At 40.4% G+C, this 22,942-nt stretch overlaps 1 pseudogene; it reads right to left on the reverse strand.

The window, feature by feature from the left end:
• Nucleotides 1–341: 341 nt before the first annotated feature.
• Nucleotides 342–934, reverse strand: LOC107969137 (large ribosomal subunit protein uL24-like; annotated as a pseudogene).
• Nucleotides 935–22,942: the final 22,008 nt, after the last annotated feature.

Below are 22,942 nucleotides of genomic sequence, written 5' to 3' on the forward strand. Positions count from 1 at the left end.
TATATATACTATATAATATATAGCATATATATTATATATGTATTATATATATTTTTTATATATATATACTTTTTTTTTTGAGACAGGGTCTTGCTATGTCACCCAGGCAGGGGTGCAGTAGTGCAGTAGTGCAATGTCAGCTCACTGCAACCTCTGCCTCCTGGGCTCAAGCGATCCTCCCGTCTCAGTGTCGCAAGTGGTTGGGACTACATTTGAGTGCCGTCACACGGGGCTGATTTTTGTATTTTTTATAGAGACAGGGTTTTGCCATGTTGCCCAGCTGACTTCGAACCCCTAGACTCTAGCAATCTGTCCACCTCAGCCTCCCAGAGTGCAGAGATTACAGATGTTAGCCACTGTACCCAGCCTGTATCTTTTCTTTTTTGTTGTTTGTTTCAAGTTTTAATCAAAGCTTGTACATAAGATTACTTTATTCCTGCATCTTCTCAATTGTTTCTTCCTAGTATTTGCCCTTTTCCTTTCCTACTTGGCGAGATTTGGCTTTCCGTTCAAGGATCTTTTTGCCATCTTTGCCCAGTTTTAGCCTAGTGATAGCCACCTTTCTGGGGTGAATGCCTGCGTGGACAGTTGTGCCATTAGTCTTTTCCTGCTGCACCCATTCAATGTAGATGACATATTTCTTCCTGTAAACCTGGACTACTTTACCAATTTGCTGACCTTTATAGTGTCCTCGTACAACCTGAACTTCATCATCCTTTCAGATGGGCATGGATTGCACGTTGTACTTCTGTCTCAGCTCTTTGGAAACAGGGGAAGACATAATCTTCCTGTGAATGTGGGAAGGTGCATTGAAATGCCTTTTGCGATTTTTGATTTGGTTGGAAGTCACAAAGGGATTGAACTTCATTTTGGCCGCTGTGTCACCCAGACTGAAGTGTAGTGGTGTGATCATAGCTCACGGTAACCTCAAACTCCTGGCCCCAAGCAATCCTCCTGCCTCAGACTCCTGAGTAGCTAGGACTACAGGCATGCACCACCATGCTTGGTAATTTTTTTTTTTTTTGTACAGACAGGGTTTCACTATGTTGCCCAGGCTGGTTTTGAACTCCTGGCCTCAAGTGATCCTCCCAAAGCTCTGGGATCACAGGTGTGAGCCACCATGCCTGGCCTATGTACTGTGTGTGTATGTGTGTGTGTGTGTGTGTGTGTGTGTATCCTCCCAAATGTGCTATATATATACACACACACATGCATACATACATATTTTGTATACATGTAAATGTGTATATAGGTGTGTATCTATATCTGTAAATATACACATATATATTTTGTATCTTAAGATAGAAAAGAGGTTAAAGGGATAAAAAATTTTTAAAGGGATATAGCATTTTAAATGTTAAGCTATTAACCAATGTTAGCCAAGAGAACATAATCATCTTGATTAACTTCTAAATAAAAGCTCTAGGACATCATTCAGCAGCATTTTTCCTAGTCCCAGGCTGGAAGTTTATGAAGTCGAATACAAGAAAATATAAATTCAATATGACATTAAATTATAATAAGAATACAATAGGATAAAAGAACCCCTTATTTTTAAATAAATAATAAAAAAGTTAATCAGCTCTAGTCAAAAGTTAAACACCTCCTATAGAGATTATTCCTATTTTTCTCTCCAGATTTCATTTTTAATTCAACTTTTGGAATATGTAACAAATTACCTGACTTAATGAAATTATCATAATCAACAACAACAAAAAGCCTTATTTTGCCATTCCATTCCTTAAGACACATACTTCTACTACTTTGGGGCACCATCATTTCAATGGGTGTTAATAAACCCAACACTGTGACCTCTTCTCTTAGATTAGCCCTGGCCTGCAGAGGAGAGCCACCACCAAATTTCTTAGGATCAGTGGTACCTCTTTCAGCTCATTCCTGATGGCTTTAGCAGTGTGTCCTCTAGGCCTTCCAATGGAACACAATTATCTAGCTGGTCTTCTTGCCTTACATATCAGTTTCGGCATGCCCACCTTCCTCTGCGGTTTGTCAGGGCAAGGCAGGTATTTCCACTTCTCTGAGATTTGGCCATTATTTTTTCCAGGCTTCTTAAATCCTTGCAGCAACTTTGTCCCATCTCCTGGAGTTCCTAGTAGAATATTAAATCTTTTGTCCTGAGAAAGTACCCCCACATCAGTGAATTCTTGCTTATCCAGTCTGCCATTCTGACGTCCTTGATTAAACATCCTCAAATGTTAATCCCAGGAATAATCCCCTGACTCCTGCTAAGTCTTGCCTTTTTTTTTTTTTTTTTTTTTTTTTTTTTTTTAGATGGAGTCACCCTCTGTCTCCCAGGCTGGAGTGCAGTGGTGCAATCTTGGCTCACTGCAACCTCCACCTCCTGGGTTCAAGCTATTCTCCTGCCTCAGCCTCCTGAGTAGCTGGGACTACAGGCACATGCCACCACGCCTGGCTAATTTTTTGTATTTTTAGTACAGACGGGGTTTCACTGTGTTAGCCAGGATCGTCTCGATCTCCTGACCTTGTTATCCGCCTGCCTCGATCTCCTAAAGTGCTGGGATTACAGGCTTGAGCCACCACACCCAGCCCTTGCCATTTTTTTAAGTACATAGTCTCTTTTCTCCTTTATCAGGCCCAGCACAGCCCCAGTTATCAGCCTAGTAGCCAGGAGAGGAGGTGGGGGTAAGGGCAGCATCAGAGGAGGGCACCTATTTCCAGCACAGCCAAAGTGCTAGCTCTTATTAAGAAAGATAAGGTACCTCTGTAAACCCAGAGGGTCCAGGGGCACAGTGGTTGCAGAGGCCAGACTCTTCAAAGCCTTCTCACCCACTTCTTAGGATCTCAGGTTTTTATCACCAAGCCCTGATCTTCACTACTGCTTTGACTGAGCAATGCAAAAACTATGGAGCTGTAAGACTCTACATATTAAGTCTTCAGCCTGCTGCTCAAATGTGCCTGTTCTTCTACTAGAAGAGATAAGGGCCTCTTTGTAAGCTACCACACGGGTTCTGAATCTCACACTTAACCATTAACTGATTGGTTGTTTGGTTGTTTGTTTGTTTGTTTGTTTGAGATGGAGTCTCCCTGTGTCTCCCAGGCTGGAGTGCAATAGCATGATCTCAGCTTACTGCATTCTCCACCTCCTGGGTTCAAGAGATTCTCCTGCCTCAGCCTTCTGAGTAGCTGGGATTATAGGCACGTGCCATGATGCCTGGCTAATTTTGTGTGTGTGTGTTTTCAGTAGAGACAGGGTTTCACCATGTTGGCCAGGCTGGTCTCAAACTCCTGATCTCAAGTGATCTGCCTGCTTCAGCCTCCCAAAGTGCTGGGATTACAGGGGTGAGCCACTATGTTGGCTGATTGTTAAGTGTCCTCAGTCTCTCATTATCCTTATGTAGTTGTATCACTATGACTTAGCAGCAACCAGCCAACTCCAGCTCTACTGCCCTTGAAAGCATTGTTTCTTCATATTTTTGAAAGGCTTGAGATATTGCACCTGCTACAGCATTCTCTTCCATCAGCATTCCCCTCTAGGGATGCATTTTCCCACATTACCACTAGTGACATCTTCAGCCTCCGAGCCTCCACCTTGTGCCATGCCCCACTTCACAACCACAACAGCATCCTTTTCATTTGCTGGGCAGTAGGTGAGCTAGTCCTAAGTGAGCCAAGTCCCCATCTTACTGCCTATTTTCTTAGATCACTCCTGGAACCATTTGTGTTAGTCTGGACCTTTTAAGAAGCAGACACCAAGACGGCATTAAGTATACAAAGATTTTATTAGGGGAGGTGACCATGAGAAAAATTGGAGAAGGAACTGGAGAAGTCATGAGACTACAATACAAGCCTAAATCTGAATGAAGGAGAGAGAGAAGCAAGGTTGGGTAGAAGCACCCTAGACTACTATGCAGAATAAGAAAGTTTCAGCAAAGCTGTTGTCCTCGAGTCAAAGTTCTTGATAATCCGAAGAGCCCCATATCTCCTGGGAATGAGGCTGCCTTAGCATTCCAGCTACATGCAGTCATTGGCTGATAGTGACCTAGGGGAAGCATGGCCAGAAGCAAATGAAGCAGTTGATCTCAGAGTACACAAGTTGGGGTCTTGGTCAGTTATGTTGTTCCTTGTAAGTGAAGGTCTTTGAGGCACGTCTCCTGGCCACCAGATACTGAGGGTGAAGTGGATTGTCTGTTTTTCTTTTGAATTATGTCAGGTTTTTTGCTTCATGTATTTTGGGGCTTGTTAGGTACATATATATTTATAATTGTTATTTTTATATGTTGATCCTTTTTCATTACGAAATGTCTCTATTTGTCTCTAACAATGAAATGTCCTTATTTGTCTCTAATATGTCCTAAAGCCTGTTTTGTCTGATATTAAAATAGCCACTGCAGGTCTCTTATGATTACTGTGTGCATAGTATATTATTTTCTGTCTTTTAATTTTAACCTATTTATGCCTACAACTCTAAAGTATGTCTTTTGGTGGACAGTATATAATTGAATCTTGCTTTTTTTTTTTAAGACAGAGTTTCACTCTTGTTGCCCAGGCTGGAGTGCAGTGGCGTGATCTCAGCTCACTGTAACCTCCGCCTCCCAAATTCAATTGATTCTCCCGCCTTAGCCTCCCAAGTAGCTGGGATATAGGAATGTGCCACCACACCCGGCTAATTTTGTATTTTTAGTAAAGACAGGGTTTCACCATGTTGGCCAGGCTGGTCTCGAACTCCTGACCTCAGGTGATCCACCCGCCTTGGCCTCCCAAAGTGCTGGGATTACAGGCGCGAGCCACCTTTCCCAGCCTGAAAAGAAGGTTCTTAAAATCTTACTGATGCTATGGTTTAGAACAGTGCCCAGCCATCTTGCTTTTTGATATAGTTTCACAATCTGTGATTGATCGGTTAGCAGTATATTGGTCTGCTAGCAACATATTCTCTCAGTTTTTGCTTATCTGGTAATGTCTTTATTTTAACTTCCTTTTTTTAAAATAATGGTTTTGTTGGATATATAATTCTTGGTTGAAAGATTGTTTTGTTTTGTTTTGTTTTTCCAGCACTTTGACTATGTCTTTCGGGCCTCCATTGCTTCTAATGAGAAGTTGGCTGTTAACTGTATCATTTCCCTAAATGTGATGAGTCATTTTTCTCTTGCTGCTTTTAAGAGATTTTTCTCTTTGGCTGGGTGCGGTGGCTCACACCTGTAATCCCAGCACTTTGGGAGGCTGAGGCAGGTGGATCACCTGAGGCCAGGAGTTTAAGACCAGTCTGGCCAACATGCCAAAACCCTGTTTCTACTAAAAATACAAAAATTAGCCCAGCATGGTGGCATGCACCTGTAGTCCCAGCTACTCAGGAGGCTGAGGCAGGAAAATCACTTGAACCTGGGAGGTGGAGGTTGCAGTGAGCCAAGACTACACCAATGCATTCCAGCCTGGGCAACAGAGCAAGACTCTGTCTTGAGGAAAAAAAAAAGAGAGAGAGAGAGAGAGAGATTTTTCTCTTTGTCTCTGGCTTTCAGAAATTTGACTATGATATGTCTAGGTGTGGTTCTTTTTTGTTTATTCTACTCAAGTTTCATCAAGCTTTTTGTATATGTAAATTAAGGTTTTTCATTAAATTGAGAAGTTTTCAGCCATTGTTTCTTCAAATATTTTTTCTACTCCTTTCTGTCTCTTCTTCTGAGATTATTATTATACATAAGCTGAAATGCTTGACTCCATGGTCTTCCAGGCTGTATTTTTCCTTCAATTTTTTTTGGTCTCTCCTTGGATTGGATAATTTCTATTAGTCTATCTTCAAATTCAGTAATTATTTCTTCTGTCAACTCAAATTTGCTGTTAACCTCATTGTATGAATTTGTCATGTGAGTTATTGTACTTTTCAACTATAGAATTTCCATTTGGTTTGTGTGGTTTTTTTTTTTTGTTTTTTTTGTTTTTTTTGTTTTTTGAGACAGAGTCGCTCTGTCACCCAGGCTGGAGTGCAGTGGCATGATCTTGGCTCACTGCAACCTCCACCTCCCGGGCTCAAGTGATTCTCCTGCCTCAGTTTCCTGAGTAGCTGGGATTACAGTTGCTCACCAGCATGCCCAGCTAATTTTTGTATTTTTGGTAGAGATGGGGTTTCACCATGTTGGTCAGGCTGGTCTTGAACTCCTGACCTTGTGATCTGCCTGCCTCGGCCTCCCAAAGTGCTGGGATTACAGGCGTGAGCCACCACGCCTGGCCTCCGTTTTTTGGTGTTTTTTTTTTTAATACTATGTCACTATTTGGATTTCCTTTTTGTTGATTTATTGTTAGCATTTTTAAAATTATTTGAACAGCCAGGTACCGTGGCTCATGCCTATAATCCCAGCTCTTTGGGAGGCCGAGGCGGGTGAATCACTTGAGGTCAGGAGTTTGAGACCAGCCTGGCTAACATGGCGAAACCCCATCTCTGCTAAAAATAGAAAAATTAGCCAGGCATGGTGGCACGTGCCTGTAATCCAGCTACTTGGGAGGCTGAGGCAAGAGAATTGCCAGAACCCAGGAGGCAGATGTTGCAGTGAGCCGAGATCATGCCACTGAACTCCAGCCTGGGTGACAGAGCGAGACTCTGTCTCAAAAAAAAATTTTTTTTGAACATATTTATAATAGCTGCTTTGAAGTGTTTGCCTGTAAAAACTAAAATCTGGGCCCACTCAGAGTCAGTTTTACTAAGTGCTTTTCCCCCCTGTATATGGATGATACTTTCCTGCTTTTTGCGTGTCTAGTAATTTCTGGTAAAAAAAACAACATTTTAGGTGATATATTGCAGCAACTCTGAATTCTGTTTTCTATTTTTAATGGTTGTTGGGTTTTTCCCTCGCTAATAACGTATCCAGATTTAAATGGCAGAATCTGTATCTCTGGTGTGCACCCGCTGGTGTCCCTACAGTGGTATGCTCCACCACTTGCTTTGAACAAAACCTCATTCTCAAGCTGGCAGAGCTATGCATTTTTCCTATTTGTACCCAACTAAGTTCACCATTTATTGCTGGCAAGACTATGGGGTTTTGCCCCTCATACTGAATGGAGTCTTACTCCCTTCACAGAAATGAACTCCAAAATGGAAAAGTTTCCAATGAAATAAAATACAACAAAATAAAATTCCAGGCCCTAATACTTTTGCCAGTGAATTCGACCAAACATTCAAAGGAGAGTTAATGCCAAGATTATACAGACTCTACCAGAGAGAAGATGAAACATTTCACAACTCAAGTTATGAGACCAGTATAACTTTAATGCCAAAACCTGACAACATATTACAAGAATAGAAAATTAAAGGCCAATCTCTCCTATGAGTATAAAATGTAAAAATTCTTGTTTTATTTATTTTTATTTTTATTTTTTTGAGACGGAGTCTTGCTCTGTCACCCAGGCTGGAGTGCAGTGACGCCATCTCGGCTCACTGCAACCTCCACCTCCTGGGTTCAAACAGTTCTTCTGCCTCAGCCTCCTGAGTAGCTGAGATTGCAGGCACCTGCCACCATGCCCAGCTAATTTTTGTATTTTCAGTAGAGACGGGGTTTCACCATGTTGGCCATGCTGGTCTCGAACTCCTGACTTCAGGTGATCCGCCTGCCTTGGCCTTCCAAAGTGGTGGGATTACAGGCATGAGCCACCATGGCCCGGTCCCTTTTTGTTTTATTTCATTTTAGTTTTCAGAGACAAGGGTCTCATTAGGTTGCCCAGGCTCATCTCAAACTCCTGGACTCAAGCATTCCTCCCACCTCAGCCTCCCAAAGTGCTAAGGTTACCGGTGTGAGCCACTGCACCCAGCCAAAATGTAAAAATTCTGAACACAATTTTAACAAACCAAATCTCACAATACATAAAAAGGATAAATCATCACTATCAAATTTTGTATATTCAAAAAATGTAAGGTTTAATATTTGAAAAATCCATACTTTAATTAATTTAGATCTGGCTCAAAAACTATGTGCAATGACCAGATATGGATAAATCCTGTAATAAGTAAGAATACCCAGCCAGGCACGGTGGCTCACACCTGTAATCCCAGCACTTTGGGAGGCCGAGGCGGGTGGATCACCTGAGGTCAGAAGTTCCAGACCAGCCTGGCCAACATGGTGAAACCCCATGTCTACTAAAAATACAAAAATTAGCCGGGCTTGGTAACGTGTGCCTGTAATCCCAGCTACTCAGGAGGCTGAGGCAGGAGAATCACTTGAGCCCAGGAAGTGGAGGTTGCAGTGGGCCGAGATTTCGAGATTGCCCACTGTACTCCAGCCTGGGCGACAGAGTGAGACCCTGTCTCCGAAAAAAAAAAAAAAAAAAAGTCTTAAATAAAGAATACCCCTCAGTATGCAGTATCCTGTAATAAGTATCCTGTAATAAGTAAGCATACCCCTCAATATGCAAAGAACTCTCTCCTGAACTCCCTAAAGCAATGCTTCCCAAAATGTGCTCCTTGGAACAGTGGTCCTGGGAGGAAAAGGAATACTAGGATACTAGGAACAAATGAGTTTGGAAGAACCTACATACTGCACTCCATTCCCACTTTAACTTCTCAGAGTCACAATGTGTATTAGTGCATTAAATAGACTACAAATGTTAGTAATAATAAGCATATTTATCTTTGTTTAGACCATGTTTTACCAAATTTACCAAGCCACAAAATCTTTTTTTCTGGTATGTCCAGTACCAAGCAGCAAAATTAATGTTCTGTGGATCTCACCCTAAGAAATGCTTCCCTATAGTAACTTAGTGTTCGTCTAGCAAATTATCTCTTACAAGGAAACAAACGGTATTCTGCTGTCTTGGGAGAGATCCTAAGAGACCTGTTTACATTGAGAAGCATATTTATTGATGTTAGCTTTCTATTGATAAACATCTCATGTTTAATATTAAGTTAATAATTTTTTTTCGGTTTATTGCATGGAGTTACACTAGTCCAAGTTAAACGCAGACCCCTAATAATTTATCATAATTTTTTTAGCATAAAAAGTTATAGATGTTCTGTATTAAAAAAAAACTAAATAATGCATAACTTGTTTTGAGACAGGGTCTCACTTTATTATCCAGGCTGGAGTGCAGCGGCATAATCATACCTCACTGCAACTTCAAACTCCTGGGCTCAGGCAATTCTCCTGCCTCAGCCTCCCAAGTAGTTGGGACTACAGGTACCCACTGTCATGCCCAGCTAAACTTTTTTTGTGGGGGATGGGGGTCTCACTATGTTGAACAGCCTGGTCTCGAACTCCTGGCTTCAAGCTATCCTCCCACCTGGGCCTCCCAAAGTGCTGGGATTACAGCATGAGCCACTGCCTGGCCAGAACATTTTGTATTGAATGAGAAAGTTCCCTTTAATACCCTCCCTTAGAGATCATCATTATGAGCAGGTTAGTGTTAGCTTAGCTTTTAACATTTCATATTTGCAGAGTTGTTTTAGAATAACTGCTCACTACTAGAAGAGTTGAGTCAGTTTTCACTATCTAACAAAAAGTGTACATATTAATCATGTAAAAACATTTAAGCTTGCAGATAAATGTGAAAATAAATATTAGCATGTAAAAACATTTAAGCTTGCAGATAAATGTGAAAATAAATATTAGCATGTAAAAATTTTTGGAAAAAGAATATAAAAAGCTAAACACAAAAGAGAAGATTAAAGAAGAAATAAACCTAGGGAAAAGAAAGCTGAAGATTGAAATCTGATAACTTCAAATAAGAGCTAGGATGTAATAAAGATGTGAAACAAGGGCATAATTCATTTTTTTATTTTGGCATGCGCAAAACATCCTTTGAATACTCTAACACTATTATAAGAAAAAGTTTCCCTATTGCTATTATAAATCAAGATATACTTAAACAGGAAAATATTCATAGGCATAAAACTGCCATGTATGCCAAAAGGAGAAAATGAATAAACGGCATCATTAGTTGATAGTTGTGATTGAGGGGGAGATGTGTCTCATCTTACCAATCCAAGATTTGGAATGAAATGATCAACACGGAGTGTCTCCAGACGATTGTCATCCTGTTGACACCTGCAGCACCATTAATGGTCACCAGTGAAAACAACTTCATTTCCCCCTCTCTTTTAGTGGTACTTCTGGGGACACAGTATTTTGTAATGTTGAGACAAAGATATTTGTAAATAAGGCCATGTGAGTTATAAGAGTCATGGGTTCATGGTAGGACATCTGACAATGGCATCCAGGGCTATTTTGTGGAAGGGTCTGATGTTCTTCTAGGTGACAACTTCAAAAGGTTTGGGTGCAGACCCAACAACTGCATTTTCTTTGAACATCTCTGACTGAAACAGCAGAATGCTTTCATTCTATTCTGGATCCTTCCAACTCTCAGATCAGTTTCTTTTCCTCCTGTAGCCCTCCTCTAGCTACAGTGTATCCTTTCTCAGGTAAGGACACAGAACTATATACAGTGTTCCAGATGTGGCTCTTATTTCCTTTTGTGTTAAAATGCCCTTCATAATCCTAAATTTTTGTTGGTCTTTGTGGCTGAGGAAGCAATCTGGACCAACATGTTCAGAGAATATGCTGATCCTCTTTGTATGGATGTAAGTAATAGCCAATCTTTTTTTTTGAGTCTAGAGGAAAGAGAACTTGACCAGCAAGTTGGGAGACCTGGCTCAGGGTCTAGTTCTGCCAACAACTGTGTGATCTCATAAGTTATTTAAATTATATTGCCTTCAATTTATTCATCTACAAAATGAAGGATTTGACTTTTCAATGTTTTAAGATCCTTCCCAGCTCTGAATTTTTATGATTATAGCATTGTAGCTTATCTGCCACTTTTCTTGACATTCTTGCATCTGATAGGAACTTTTAGTAGTATATCCTTAGATTGGCATTTCATTTACTGGAACTGATTAGTGTCAAATGCAAACTTAAACATTTCACTCTAAACCTCCAGTCTTAAATGTAAGACTCCTACCCTTTATTTCCTAGCTTTAATGAGATCTCTATCCATTAATTCATTTATACACTTTTTTTTTTTTTTAAGAGATGTGCTCTCGCTCTATTGCCCAGACTGGAATGCAGTGGTGTGATCTTGGTTCACTGCAACCTCTGCCTCCTGGGCTCAAGTGATCCTCCCACCTCAGCTCTGGAAGTAGCTGGGACTACAGGCCTGTGCCACCATGGTTGGTTAATTTTTGTATTTTTTGTTGAGATGGTGTTTTGCCATGTTGCCCAGGCTGATCTCAAACTCCTGGACTCAAGTGATCCACCTGCCTTGGCCTCCCAAAGTGCTGGGATTACAGGCATGAGCCACCACGTCTAGCCTCCATCTATTTTTTTTTATTTGTTTGTAGAGACAGAGTCTCGCTATGCTCTATTTATACATTATGACATTAAATATTAATTTCCTATTATTTGCCAGTAAGAAGAATATCATCTGTACTCTTACTGAGCTTACAATCTGGAAAGAAGGACAACCATTGATGCAAGCAATGACATGGAAATATAATGCTCGGGAAAATACTAGGGAATACGAGATAATACAGACAAGTGTCCGAGCAATTTCAGTGTTTTAAATAAGCTTTCAGCTTGGTTATTCAAAATTTGGAAATTTTAAATTATTATGGTTATGTCCACAGCTCTCCTTTATTTAAAATAAGGTAATAACAGCTAGAAATTCTTCTTTCCCTAAAAAAGTAGGTACATTCAAATACCTCTATATGTAAATAACACCTTACAACCAAGAAAAAGATTTGCCAAATGGCTTAATACTTATTTCCTAGTAGTTGGGGGAACTGCTTCCTTCCTTTTGAAAATATTTGAGAAACAACTTGGCATTTTCTCTAAGTATTGTGCAAAAGTGGCCTGGCATAGGTGAAATGAGTCAAACCTAATATAATTTATCCATTGTTCATAGAAATGTTTTGGCTGTATTCTACATGGACTCAGTGTAATGCACTACAAAGGACCATAATTGGCCAGCAAGTCTTTTGTTTATTTAAGAGAGTAAGGCTTTCCTGTTATTATTGTTGAGTATTTTTTAATCTTAAATTTTATGATATTGACTTTCATTATTTCCTCATTATATAATATACAATTGAAGACAAATTAGAAAATCTGATTTAAAATATAATAAAGAGATACAATCATCTTAAGGCTCCAGTTAGAGATAACTACAGCTAACACTTCAGTGTATAACCACCTATATGTTTTTCCATTTCCTTCTTTTCTTTTCTTTTCTTTCTATGCTTCTTTTCTATTCTTTTCTTGACAGGGTCTTTCTATGTTGCCCAGGCTGGTCTTGAACTCCTGACCTCAAGTGATTCTCCCACCTCACCCTCCCAAAGTGCTGGAATTACAGGTGTGAGCCACTGTGCCCAGTCCTCTTTTTAAAAGTCTTTTAATGGACTTCAATCACACAGATTTTGAACTAAACGTAACCCTTATTTTGTAAATCATTGTCATCATTGACCCTCTTATTTATTTAATTAATAAACATCTGCCATCCTATGTAAGATCCAGAATATTGGCAATAAATTACAAGTTACTGTCAGTATTCTAGATGTCTTTCTATGTATAATGTATACACTGTTTTGTTTTTGTTTTTGTTTTGAGACAGAGTCTCGCTCTTGTCCCCCAGGCTGGAGTGCAATGGCGCTGTCTCCTCTCCGTTCACTGCAACCTCCACCTCCCGGCTTCAAGCAATTCTCCTGCGTCAGCCTCCCGAGTAGCTGGGACTACAGGCGCCCGCCACCATGCCCAGCTAATTTTTCTATTTTTTTAGTAGAGACGGGGTTTCACCATGTTGGCCTGGCTGGTCTCCAACTCCTGACTTCAGGTGATCCGCCTGCCTCAGCCTCCCAAAGTGCTGGGATTACAGGCGTGAGCCACCACTCCCGGCCATGTATACACTGTTTTTAACAAAGTCTTCTTTTTGAGAGATGAGAATTAGACCCTCACATATATGGTCAATTGATTTTTTTCTTTTTTATTGTGGTAAAATTTATATATTATATATATATATATATTTGTATTTTTTTAGTAGAGATAGGGTTTCACCATGTTTGTATATATTATTATATATTATATATTATATATATAAAACATTAAATCTACCAGTGTAACCATTTTTTAACTTTACAATTCAGTACTGTTCTGTTGTTTTTTTTTACATTGTTGTAAAACAGAAAAACAGATCTGTAAAACTTTTTCATCTTGCAATTCTGAAACTCCGTACCCATTAAACAACAACTCACTTTTTCACCCTTTTCCCAGCCCCTGGTAGCCACCATTCTACTGTTTCTATAAATTTGACTACTTTAGATATATGAGTGGAATCATACAGTATTTGTGTTTTTGTTACTGGCTTATTTCACTTAGTATGATGTTCTCAAGATTCATCCATGTTGTAGCATGTGGTAAGATTGTCTTCCTTTTTAAAGCTGAATAATATTTCTGTGTGTGTGTGTGTGTACCACATTTTGTTCCTCTACTCAACATCAATGAACATTTGGGTTGCTTCCACTTCCTGGAATAGTGTAGAGTGCTGCTATAAACATGGGTGTGTAAATATCTCTTCAAGACCTCTCCCTCAATCTTTTTGAATATATACCCAGTAGTGCAATTGCTGGATCATTCTATTTTTAATTTTTTAAGGAACTTCCATCTGTTTCCCATAGCAGATGCACCATTTTACAAAACCACTAACAGTGAAGGAGGGTTCAAATTTCTCCACATCCTCACTAACACTTGTTATTTTTTGTTTTTTGATAGCCATACTAATGGATGTAAGGTGATATCTCATTGTGGGTTTTTGTTTTGTTTTGAGACAGAGTCTCACTCTGTCACCCAGGCTGGAGTGCAGTGGCATGATCTCCACTCACTGCAAGCTCTGCCTCCCGGGTTCACGCCATTCTCCTGCCTCAGCCTCCCGAGTAGCTGGGACTACAGGTGCCCGCCACCACGCCCGACTAATTTTTTGTATTTTTAGTAGAGATGGGGTTTCACCGTGTTAGCCAGGATGGTCTTGATCTCCTTACCTTGTGATCCGCCCACCTCAGCCCCCCAAAGTGCTGGGATTACAGGCGTGAGCCACTGTGCCCAGCCTTCATTGTGGTTTGTTTTGTTTTGTTTTGTTTTGTTGTTGTTTTGCATTTCTCTGTTGATTTAGTGATGTTGTGCATTTTTTCATATACTTATTGGCCATTTGTATAGCATCGTCAGAGAAATGTTTATTCAAGTCTTCTGCCTATTCTTTTTTTTTCTGTTTCCCTATCACTGATTTTATTTATTTATTATTTTTTCTTTCCAACTTTTATTTTAGGTTCGGGCGTACATGTGCAGGTTTGTTACATGGATAAATTGCATGTTGCGGGGGTTTGGTGTATAGATTATTTCCTCACCCAGGTAATAAGCATAGTACTCAGTAGGTAGTTTTTTAGACCCTCACCCTCTTGCCACCTTTCACCCTCAAGTAGGCCCTTGTATTTATTGTTCCTTTCTTTGTGTCCATGTGTACTCAATGTTTAGCTCCCACTTATAAGTGAGAACATGTGGTATTTGGTTTTCTATGTTAGTTTGACTAGGATAATGGCCTTCAGCTCCATCCATGTTCTAGCAAAAGAAATGATCTCATTCTTTTTTTATTATTATTATTATACTTTAAGTTCTGGGATACACTTGCAGAATGTGCAGGTTTGTTACATAGATATACACATGCCATGGTGGTTTGCTGCACCCATCAACCCATCATCTACATTAGGTATTTCTCCTAATTCTATCCCCCTGCCCAGTCCCCCACCGCCAGACAGGCCCCAGTGTGTGATGTTCCCCTCCCTATATCCATGTGTTCTCATTGTTCAACTCCCACTTAAGAGTGAGAACATGCAGTGTTTGGTTTTCTGTTCCAGTGTTAGTCTGCTGAGAATGACGGTTTCCAGCTTCAACCATGTCCCTGCAAAGGACATGAACTCATTCTTTTTTATGGCTGCATAGTATTCCACGGTTTTATATGTGCCACATTTTCTTTATCCAGTCTATCACTGATGGGCATTTGGGTTGGTTCTAAGTCTTTGCTATTGTGAATAATGCTGCAGTAAACAAACATGTGCATGTGTCTTTGTAGTAGAATGATTTATAATCCTTTGGGTATATACCCAGTAATGGGATTGCTGGGTCAAATGGTATTTCTAGTTCTAGATCCTCAAGGAATCACCACACTGTCTTCCACAATTGTTGAACTAATTTACACTCCCACCAACAGTGTAAAAGCATTCCTATTTCTCCACATCCTTTCCAGCACCTGTTGTTTCCTGACTTTTTTTTTTCTTTTTTTTTTTTTTTGAGACAGAGTCTCGCTCTGTCGCCCAGACTGGAGTGCAGTGGCGCGATCTCGGCTCACTGCAACCTCCACCTCCCTGGTTCAAGCAATTCTCCTGCCTCAGCCTCCTGAGTAGCTGGAATTACAGGTGTGCATCACCACGCCTGGCTAATTTTTGTATTTTTAGTAGAGACGGGGTTTCACCATGTTGATCAGGCTGGTCTCAAACTCTTCACCACGTAATCCGCCCGCCTCAGCCTCCCAAAGTGCTGGGATTACAGGCATGAGCCACCGTGCCCGGCCTGTTTCCTGACTTTTTAATGATCACCATTCTAACTGCTGTGAGATGGTATTTCATTGTGGTTTTGATTTGCATTTCTCTAATGACCAATGACAATGAGCTTTTTTTCATATGTTTGTTGGCCACATAAATGTCTTCTTTTGAGAAGTGTCTGTATGCTTCACCCACTTTTTGATGGGGTTTTTTTGTTTGTTTGTTTTTTCTTGTAAATTTTTTTAAGTTCCTTGTAGATTTTGGATATTAGCCCTTTGTCAGATGGATAGATTACAAAAATTTTCTCCCATTCTGTAGGTTGTCTGTTCAGTCTGATGATAGTTTCTTTTGCTGTGCAGAAGCTCTTTAGTTTAATTAGATCCCACTTGTCAATTTTGGCTTTTGTTGTCATTGCTTTTGGTGTTTTAGTCATGAAGTCTTTGCCAATGCTTATGTCCTGAATGGTATTGCCTAGGTTTTCTTCTAGGGCTTTTATGGTTTTAGGTCTTTTGTTTAAGTCTTTAATCCATCTTGAATTAATTTTTGTATAAGGTGTAAGGAAGGGGTCCAATTTCAGTTTTCTGCATATGGCTAGCCAGTTTTCCCAACACCATTTATTAAACAGGGAATACTTTCCCCATTGCTTATTTTTGTCAGGTTTGTCCAAGATCAGTTGGTTGTAGATGTGTGGTGTTATTTCTGAGGCTTCTGTTCTGTTCCATTGGTCTATCTCTCTGTTTTGGTACCAGTACCATGCTGTTTTGGTTACTGTAGCCTTGTAGTGTAGTTTGAAGTCAGGTAGTGGGATGCCTCCAGCTTTGTTCTTTTGGCTGAGGATTGTCTTGGCAATGTGGGCTCTTTTTTGGTTCCATATGAAGTTTAAAGTAGTTTTTTCTAATTCTGTGAAGAAAGTCAATGGTAGCTTGATGGGGATAGCATTGAATCTATAAATTACTTTGGGCAGTGTGGCCATGTTCACGATATTGATTCTTCCTATCCATGGGCATGGAATGTTTTTCCATTTGTTTGTGTCCTCTCTTATTTCCTTAAGCAGTGGTTTGTAGTTCTCCTTGAAGAGGTCCTTCATATCCCTTGTAAGTTGGATTCCTAGGTATCTTATTCTCTTTGTAGCAATTGTGAATGAGAGTTCACTCATGATTTGGCTCTCTGTTTGTCTATTATTGGTGTATAGGAATGCTTGCACATTGATTTTGTATCCCAAGACTTTGCTGAAGTTGCTTATCAGCTTAAGGAGATTTGGGACTGAGACGGGGTTTTCTAAATATACAATCATGTCATCTGCAAACAGAGACAATTTGACTTCCTCTTTTCCTATTTGAATACCCTTTATTTCTTTCTCTTGCCTGATTACCCTGGCCAGAACTTCCAATACTATGTTGAATGGCAGTGTTGAGAGACAGCATCCTTATCTTGTGCCAATTTTCAAAGGAAATGCTTCCAGCTTTTGCCCATTCAGTATGATATTGGCTGTGGGTTTGTCATAAATAGCTCTTATTATTTTGAGATATGTTCCATCAATACCTTGTTTATTGAGAGTTTTTAGTATGAAGGGGTGTTGAATTTTATTGAAGGCCTTTTCTGCATCTATTGAGATAATTGTATGGTTTTTATCTTTGGTTTTGTTTAGGTGATGGATTATGTTTATTGATTTGCATATGTTGAACCAGCCTTGCATCTCAGTGATGAAGCCAACTTGATCATGGTGGATAAGCTTTTTGATGTGCTGCTGGATTCGGTTTGCCTGTATTTTATTGAGGATTTTCGCGTCGATGTTCATCAGGGATATTGGCCTGAAATTTTCTTTATTTGTTGTGTCTCTCCCAGGTTTTGGTATGAGGATGATGCTGGCCTCATAAAATGAGTTAGGAAGGAGTCCCTCTTTTTCTATTGTTTGGAATACTTTCAGAAGGAATGGTACCAGCTCCTCTTTGTACCTCTGGTAGAATTTGGCTATGAATCCAGCTGGTCCTGGGCTTTTTTTGGTTGATAGGCTATTAATTACTGCCTCAATTTCAGAACTTGTTATTGGTCTCTTCAGGGATTCAACTTCTTCCTGGTTTAACCTTGGGAGGGTGTATGTGTCCAGGAATTTAGCCATTTCTTCTAGATTTTCTACTTTATTTGCATAGAGGTGTTTATAGTGTTCTCTGATGGTAGTTTGTATTTCTGTGGGATCAGTGATGATGTCCTCTTTATCATTTTTCATTGTGTCTATTTGATTCTTCTCTCTTTTCTTCTTTATTAGTCTTTATTAGTTCTTTATTAGTCGGGCTAGCTGCGATGAACATTTCAAACTTGCCAGTGGCTTTGTTTACACTGTGAAGGGAAAACGGCCTACTCAAGCCTCAGTAATGGCGGACGCCCCTTCCCCTACCAAGCTTAAGCATCCCAGGTCAACTTCAGATTGCTACGCTGGCAGCCAGAATTTGAAGCCAGCAGATCTTAGCTTGCTAGGCTTCAGCCCCCTTTCCAGGGGAGCGAATGGTTCTGTCTCACTGGCTTTGCAGGCGCCACTGGGGTATGAAAAAAAAAAAAAAACTCCTGTAGCTAGCTCGGTGTCTGCCCAAATGGCCGCCCAGTTTTTTGCTTGAGACCAGGGCTCTTGTGGTTTAGGCACCCGAGGGAATCTCCTGGTCTGCGGGGTGTGAAGACCATGGGGAAGTGTAGTATCTGGGCCAGAATGCACCATTCCTTAAGGCGCAGTCCCTCACAACTTCCCTTGGCTAAGGGAGGGAGTTCCCTGACCCCTTGCGCTTCCTGGGTAAGGTGATTCCCCACCCTGCTTTGGCTCGCCGTCCATGGGCTGTGCCCACGTCTAACCAATCCCTATGAGATGAGCCGGGTACCTCAGTTGGAAATGCAGAAATCACCCGCCTTCTGCGTTGATCTCACTGGGAGCTGCAGACCAGAGCTGTTCTTATTCGACCATCTTGCCAGCCACACCAATCTCATTCTTTTTTATGGCTCCATAGTATTCCACGGTATATGTGTACCACATTTCTTTATCCAGTCCACCACTGATGGACACTTAGGTTGATTCCATGTCTTTGCTATTGTGAATAGTGCTATGATGAACATACAAGTGCATGTGTCTTTATGGTAGAATGATTTATATTCCTTTGGATATATACCCAGTAATGAGATTGCTGAGTCAGATGGTAGTTCTCAGTTCTTTGGGAAATCTCCAAACTGCTTTGCCCATTCTCTAATGGGGTAATATTACTTTTTGTTGTTGAATTATAGTAGTACTTTATATATTTTAGAAATTAACACCTATTAAAATAAAAACTTCAGCCAAATTAAATTTAAAGGAGTTTAATTGAGCAATTAACAATTTGCAAATTGGGCAGTCCCCAGAATCACAGCAGATTCAGAGAGACTTCAGGGATACCTCGTGGTCAGAACAAATTTATAGACAAAGAAAGGGAAGTGACATACAGGAATCAGAAGTGAGGTACAGAAACAACTGGATTGGTTACAGCTCAGCATTTGCCTTATTTGAATACAGTTTGAACATTCAGCAGTGTATGAGTGGTTGAAGTATGGCTGCTGGGATTGGCCAAGACTCAGCTATTGTTACAGGTGCATACTCCTAAGTTAGGTTTTCAATCTTGTCCACCTATTAAGTTAGGTTACCAGGACCCAAATATAGAAGTACGGAGTCCTTCTCAGGCCATATTTAGTTTGCTTTAACACACCTTATCAAATATATGTTTTGCAAATTTTTTTCTCCCATTCTGTAGGTTGCGTTTTTCACTCTGTTAATCGTGTCCTTTGATACAGAAAAGTTTTTAAGTTTGATGTAGTCCCATTTGTCTATTTTTGCTTTTGTTGTCTGTGCTTTTGGTGTTATATCCTAGAAATCATTGCCAAGTCCAATGTTATGAAGCTTTCCCCCCACATTTTCTTCTAGGAGTTTATTGATTTTAGGTCTTATATTTAGATCCTTAAATGTAAGGTCCTTAAATGTAAGGACCTAAATATAAGGTCCTTTTTCTCCTCTCTTCTCTTCTCTTCTCTTCTCTTCTCTTCTCTTCTCTTCCCTCTGTCTGTCTTTTTTTTCAGGGTCTCACTCTATCCAATAGGCTGGAATGCAGTAGCATAATCACCACTTACTGACACTTTGACCTCCCAGTCTCAAGCAGTCCTCCCACTTCAGCCTTTCGAGTAGCTGAGACTACAGGTGTGTGCCACCATGCCCAGCTAATTTTTTTTTATTTTGGGAGAGATGGGGTTTCCCTATGTTGCTCAAGCTGGTCTTGAATTCCTGGCTTCAAGCAATCCTCCTACCTTGGCCATACGAAGAGCTAGGATTACAGGCATGAAACACAGCACCTGACCCCAACATAATTCCTTGACATGTGAAGATTCAGTTTTCCCAACACTATTTGAAGAGAGTCTTTGCCCCATTGAGTGTTCTTAGCACCCTTGTTTAAGATTATTTGGCCACCTATGGGAGGGTTTATTTCTTGGTTGTCTTATTCCATTGGTCTACTTGACATCCTTATGTCAGTACCACACTGTTTTAATTACTGTAGCTTTGAAACATGCCTTGAAATCTTTTGAAGATTTTGAAGTTTGAATCTTTTGAACTTGCTCTTCTTTTTTTTTTAAATTGTTTTGGCTATTTGAGATTCCTTGAGATTTTGTATGAATTATTTTATTTCTGCAAAATAAATGCCATTGGAATTTTGATAGGGATTGTTTCATATGTAGATCATTTTGAGTTAAAAGGTCTTTTCAAGCCAAAGTTTCATTAATTTAGTCCCCACAATTACAAGATTGCACTAAGAAGCAAAAGCTGTCCTAACAGATATTTACCAATGAACAAAGATTATACAATGTATGGTGAACTTTCAATGCAATTAATATGCATTTATATCATTACTAATACTGAAAAGTATTCCCTTGTGTAAATTTACTATATTTAGCCAGTGCTTTTTTTTTTCTGAGACGGAGTCTTACTCTGTCACCCAGGCTGAAGTGCAGCAGCGTGATCTCGGCTCACTGCAACCTCCACCTCCCGGGTTCAAGCAAGTCTCCTGCCTCAGCCTCCTGAGTAACTGGGATTACAGGCGTGTGCAATCATGCCCAGCTAATTTTTGTATTTTTAGTAGAGATGAGAGTTCACCATGTTGGTCAGGCTGGTCTTGAATTCCTGACCTCATGATCCGCCCGCCTTGGCCTCCCAAAGTGCTGGGATTACAGGCATGAGCCACCGCGCCCGGCTGGCCAGTGCTTTTTAAAAAACAATTTAGATATTCTTCCTTTTTAATTAGGTAAGAATGTGAAAACACCCTTAAACATGCTTCTTGGACCATCTGCGTGATTGTTTTCTTTTATTGAATCAAAGGGTGTGCATGTTTATTTCAGACAGGGTCTCTGTTGCTCAAGCTGAGTGCTGTGGAATGATCACAGCACACTGAAACCTCAACTTCCTGGGCTCAAGCAGTTCTCCTGCCTCAGCCTCCCAAGTAGCTGGGACTACAGGTGTGCACCAACACGCCTGGCTAATTTTTGATTATTTGTGGAGACAGGGTCTCCCTGTTACTCAAGCTGGTCTCTAAGTTCTGCACTGAAGTGCTCCTCCCACGTCAGCCACCCAAAGTGCTGAGATTACAGGTGTGAGCCACTGCACCCATCCCAAAGGGTATACATGTTTTTAAAGCCTCTGCTGCATCCTGCTAAATTGCTTTTAAATGTTTAATCCAATTTCAGCTCTCACCAGAAGTGTGTAAGTGTTTAAGGTCCTTTTTCTTTCCTTGTAGTGTTACTGTTTTTTAAATCTTACTTATTTATTTATTTTTAAAATGTATTACTATTTATTTTTAGAGACAGGGTCTTGTTATGTTGCCCAGGCAGGACTCGAGTTCCTGGGCTTAAGTGATCCTCCTGCGGCAGCTTCCTGAGTAGCTAGGACTATAGGCATACACACTGTGCCCAGTTTATTTCTTAAATCATTGCCTTGATTATTGTTCAGTGCTCTACTTTAAGCAAACTTCGTTACAGATCCCAAAATCCATATTGACACTGAAGAATATATCAGAAGATATCTATTCAAATTAAGGAGGGTTGACTGAGTTCTTTCAATTAGGAAAGAATAGAGAATTTCAAGCCTTCCATTGATACCCACTTTTTCTTCTATTATTTTTGAAACTTCTAACTGGTTTCTACAAGTTTCTTTTCTCTTCTATTCTGCCAGGCCCTGTAATGCTTCTCTTCTCCTTCTCCTTCTTCTTCTTCTTTTTTTTTTTTTTTTTTGAAACAGAGTCTTGCTCTGTCACCAGGCTGGAATGCAGTGGCGCAATCTTGGCTCACTACAACCTCCACCTCCCGGTTTCAAGCGATTCTTGTGCCTCAGCCTCCTGAGTAGCTGGGATTACAGGTATGCACCACCACACCTGGCTAATTTTTGTATTTTTAGTAGAGATGGGTTTTCACCATGTTGGCCAGGCTGGTCTCAAGCTTCTGGCCTCAACTGATCCACCGGCTTTGGCCTCCCAAAGTGCTGAGATTATAGGTGTGAGCTGCCACGCCTGGCCTCTAATGCCTGCTTTAAAAGTAAACTCTGATGGTCTTCAAAACCTAGCAAATTAAGACCAAATTCCTTAGTCTGGTATTCAAGCCTTTCCAGTTTTATTTTTCGCTTTTTCCTTATACATACCAACACTCCAGTAATGAGGCTACGCTTACCATTTCCTAAATACACCCAATGTCTTCCCTCATCAAAAGGGCCTTCTTCTCATCACACCTATTGAAATTAAAATGTATATGCCACCTTCTTCGTGATTCTCTCTAGCTGCATAGAATTTTTTTCTTCCTTAAAACACCTATAGCATTTTGCATGCTCTGAATATTCTGCCTTGCAGAATTTTTTCCCTAGTACTAGCCTATGAATGCCTTTAGGATAAGAGGTCATTTTTTTGGGTGAGGGGGATGGGGGGAACAGGGTCTGGTTCTGTTGCCCAGGCTAAAGTGTAGTGGCATGATCTTGGCTCACTACAACATCTGACTCTGGGGCTCAAATCATCCTCCTGCCTCAGCCTCCCAAGTAGTTGGGACCACAAGCACACGCCATGATGCCCAACTACTTTTTGTATATTTCATAGAGACAGGGTTTTGCCATGTTGCCTAGGCTGGTCTTGAACTCCTGTGCTCAAGCGATCTGCCCATCTTGGCCTCCCAGTGTTGGAATTACAAGCGTGAGCCACCGTGCCTGGCAAGGTCACTTTCTTAATCTTTGTATCTATTCTAGAGCCTAACAGGACACCCTACGTATAGTAGTCCCATACCCATACATATTTGTTGAATTAATAGGCAAAACGTTAGTTCTCCTACTACAATGCAAATGCACTAAAAATAAGCATCTGTTTATAGAAAATCACTTTACAA

The sequence above is a fragment of the Pan troglodytes genome, chromosome 1 (genome assembly GCF_028858775.2).
Source record: "Pan troglodytes isolate AG18354 chromosome 1, NHGRI_mPanTro3-v2.0_pri, whole genome shotgun sequence".
NCBI classification, from domain to species: Eukaryota; Metazoa; Chordata; class Mammalia; order Primates; family Hominidae; genus Pan; species Pan troglodytes.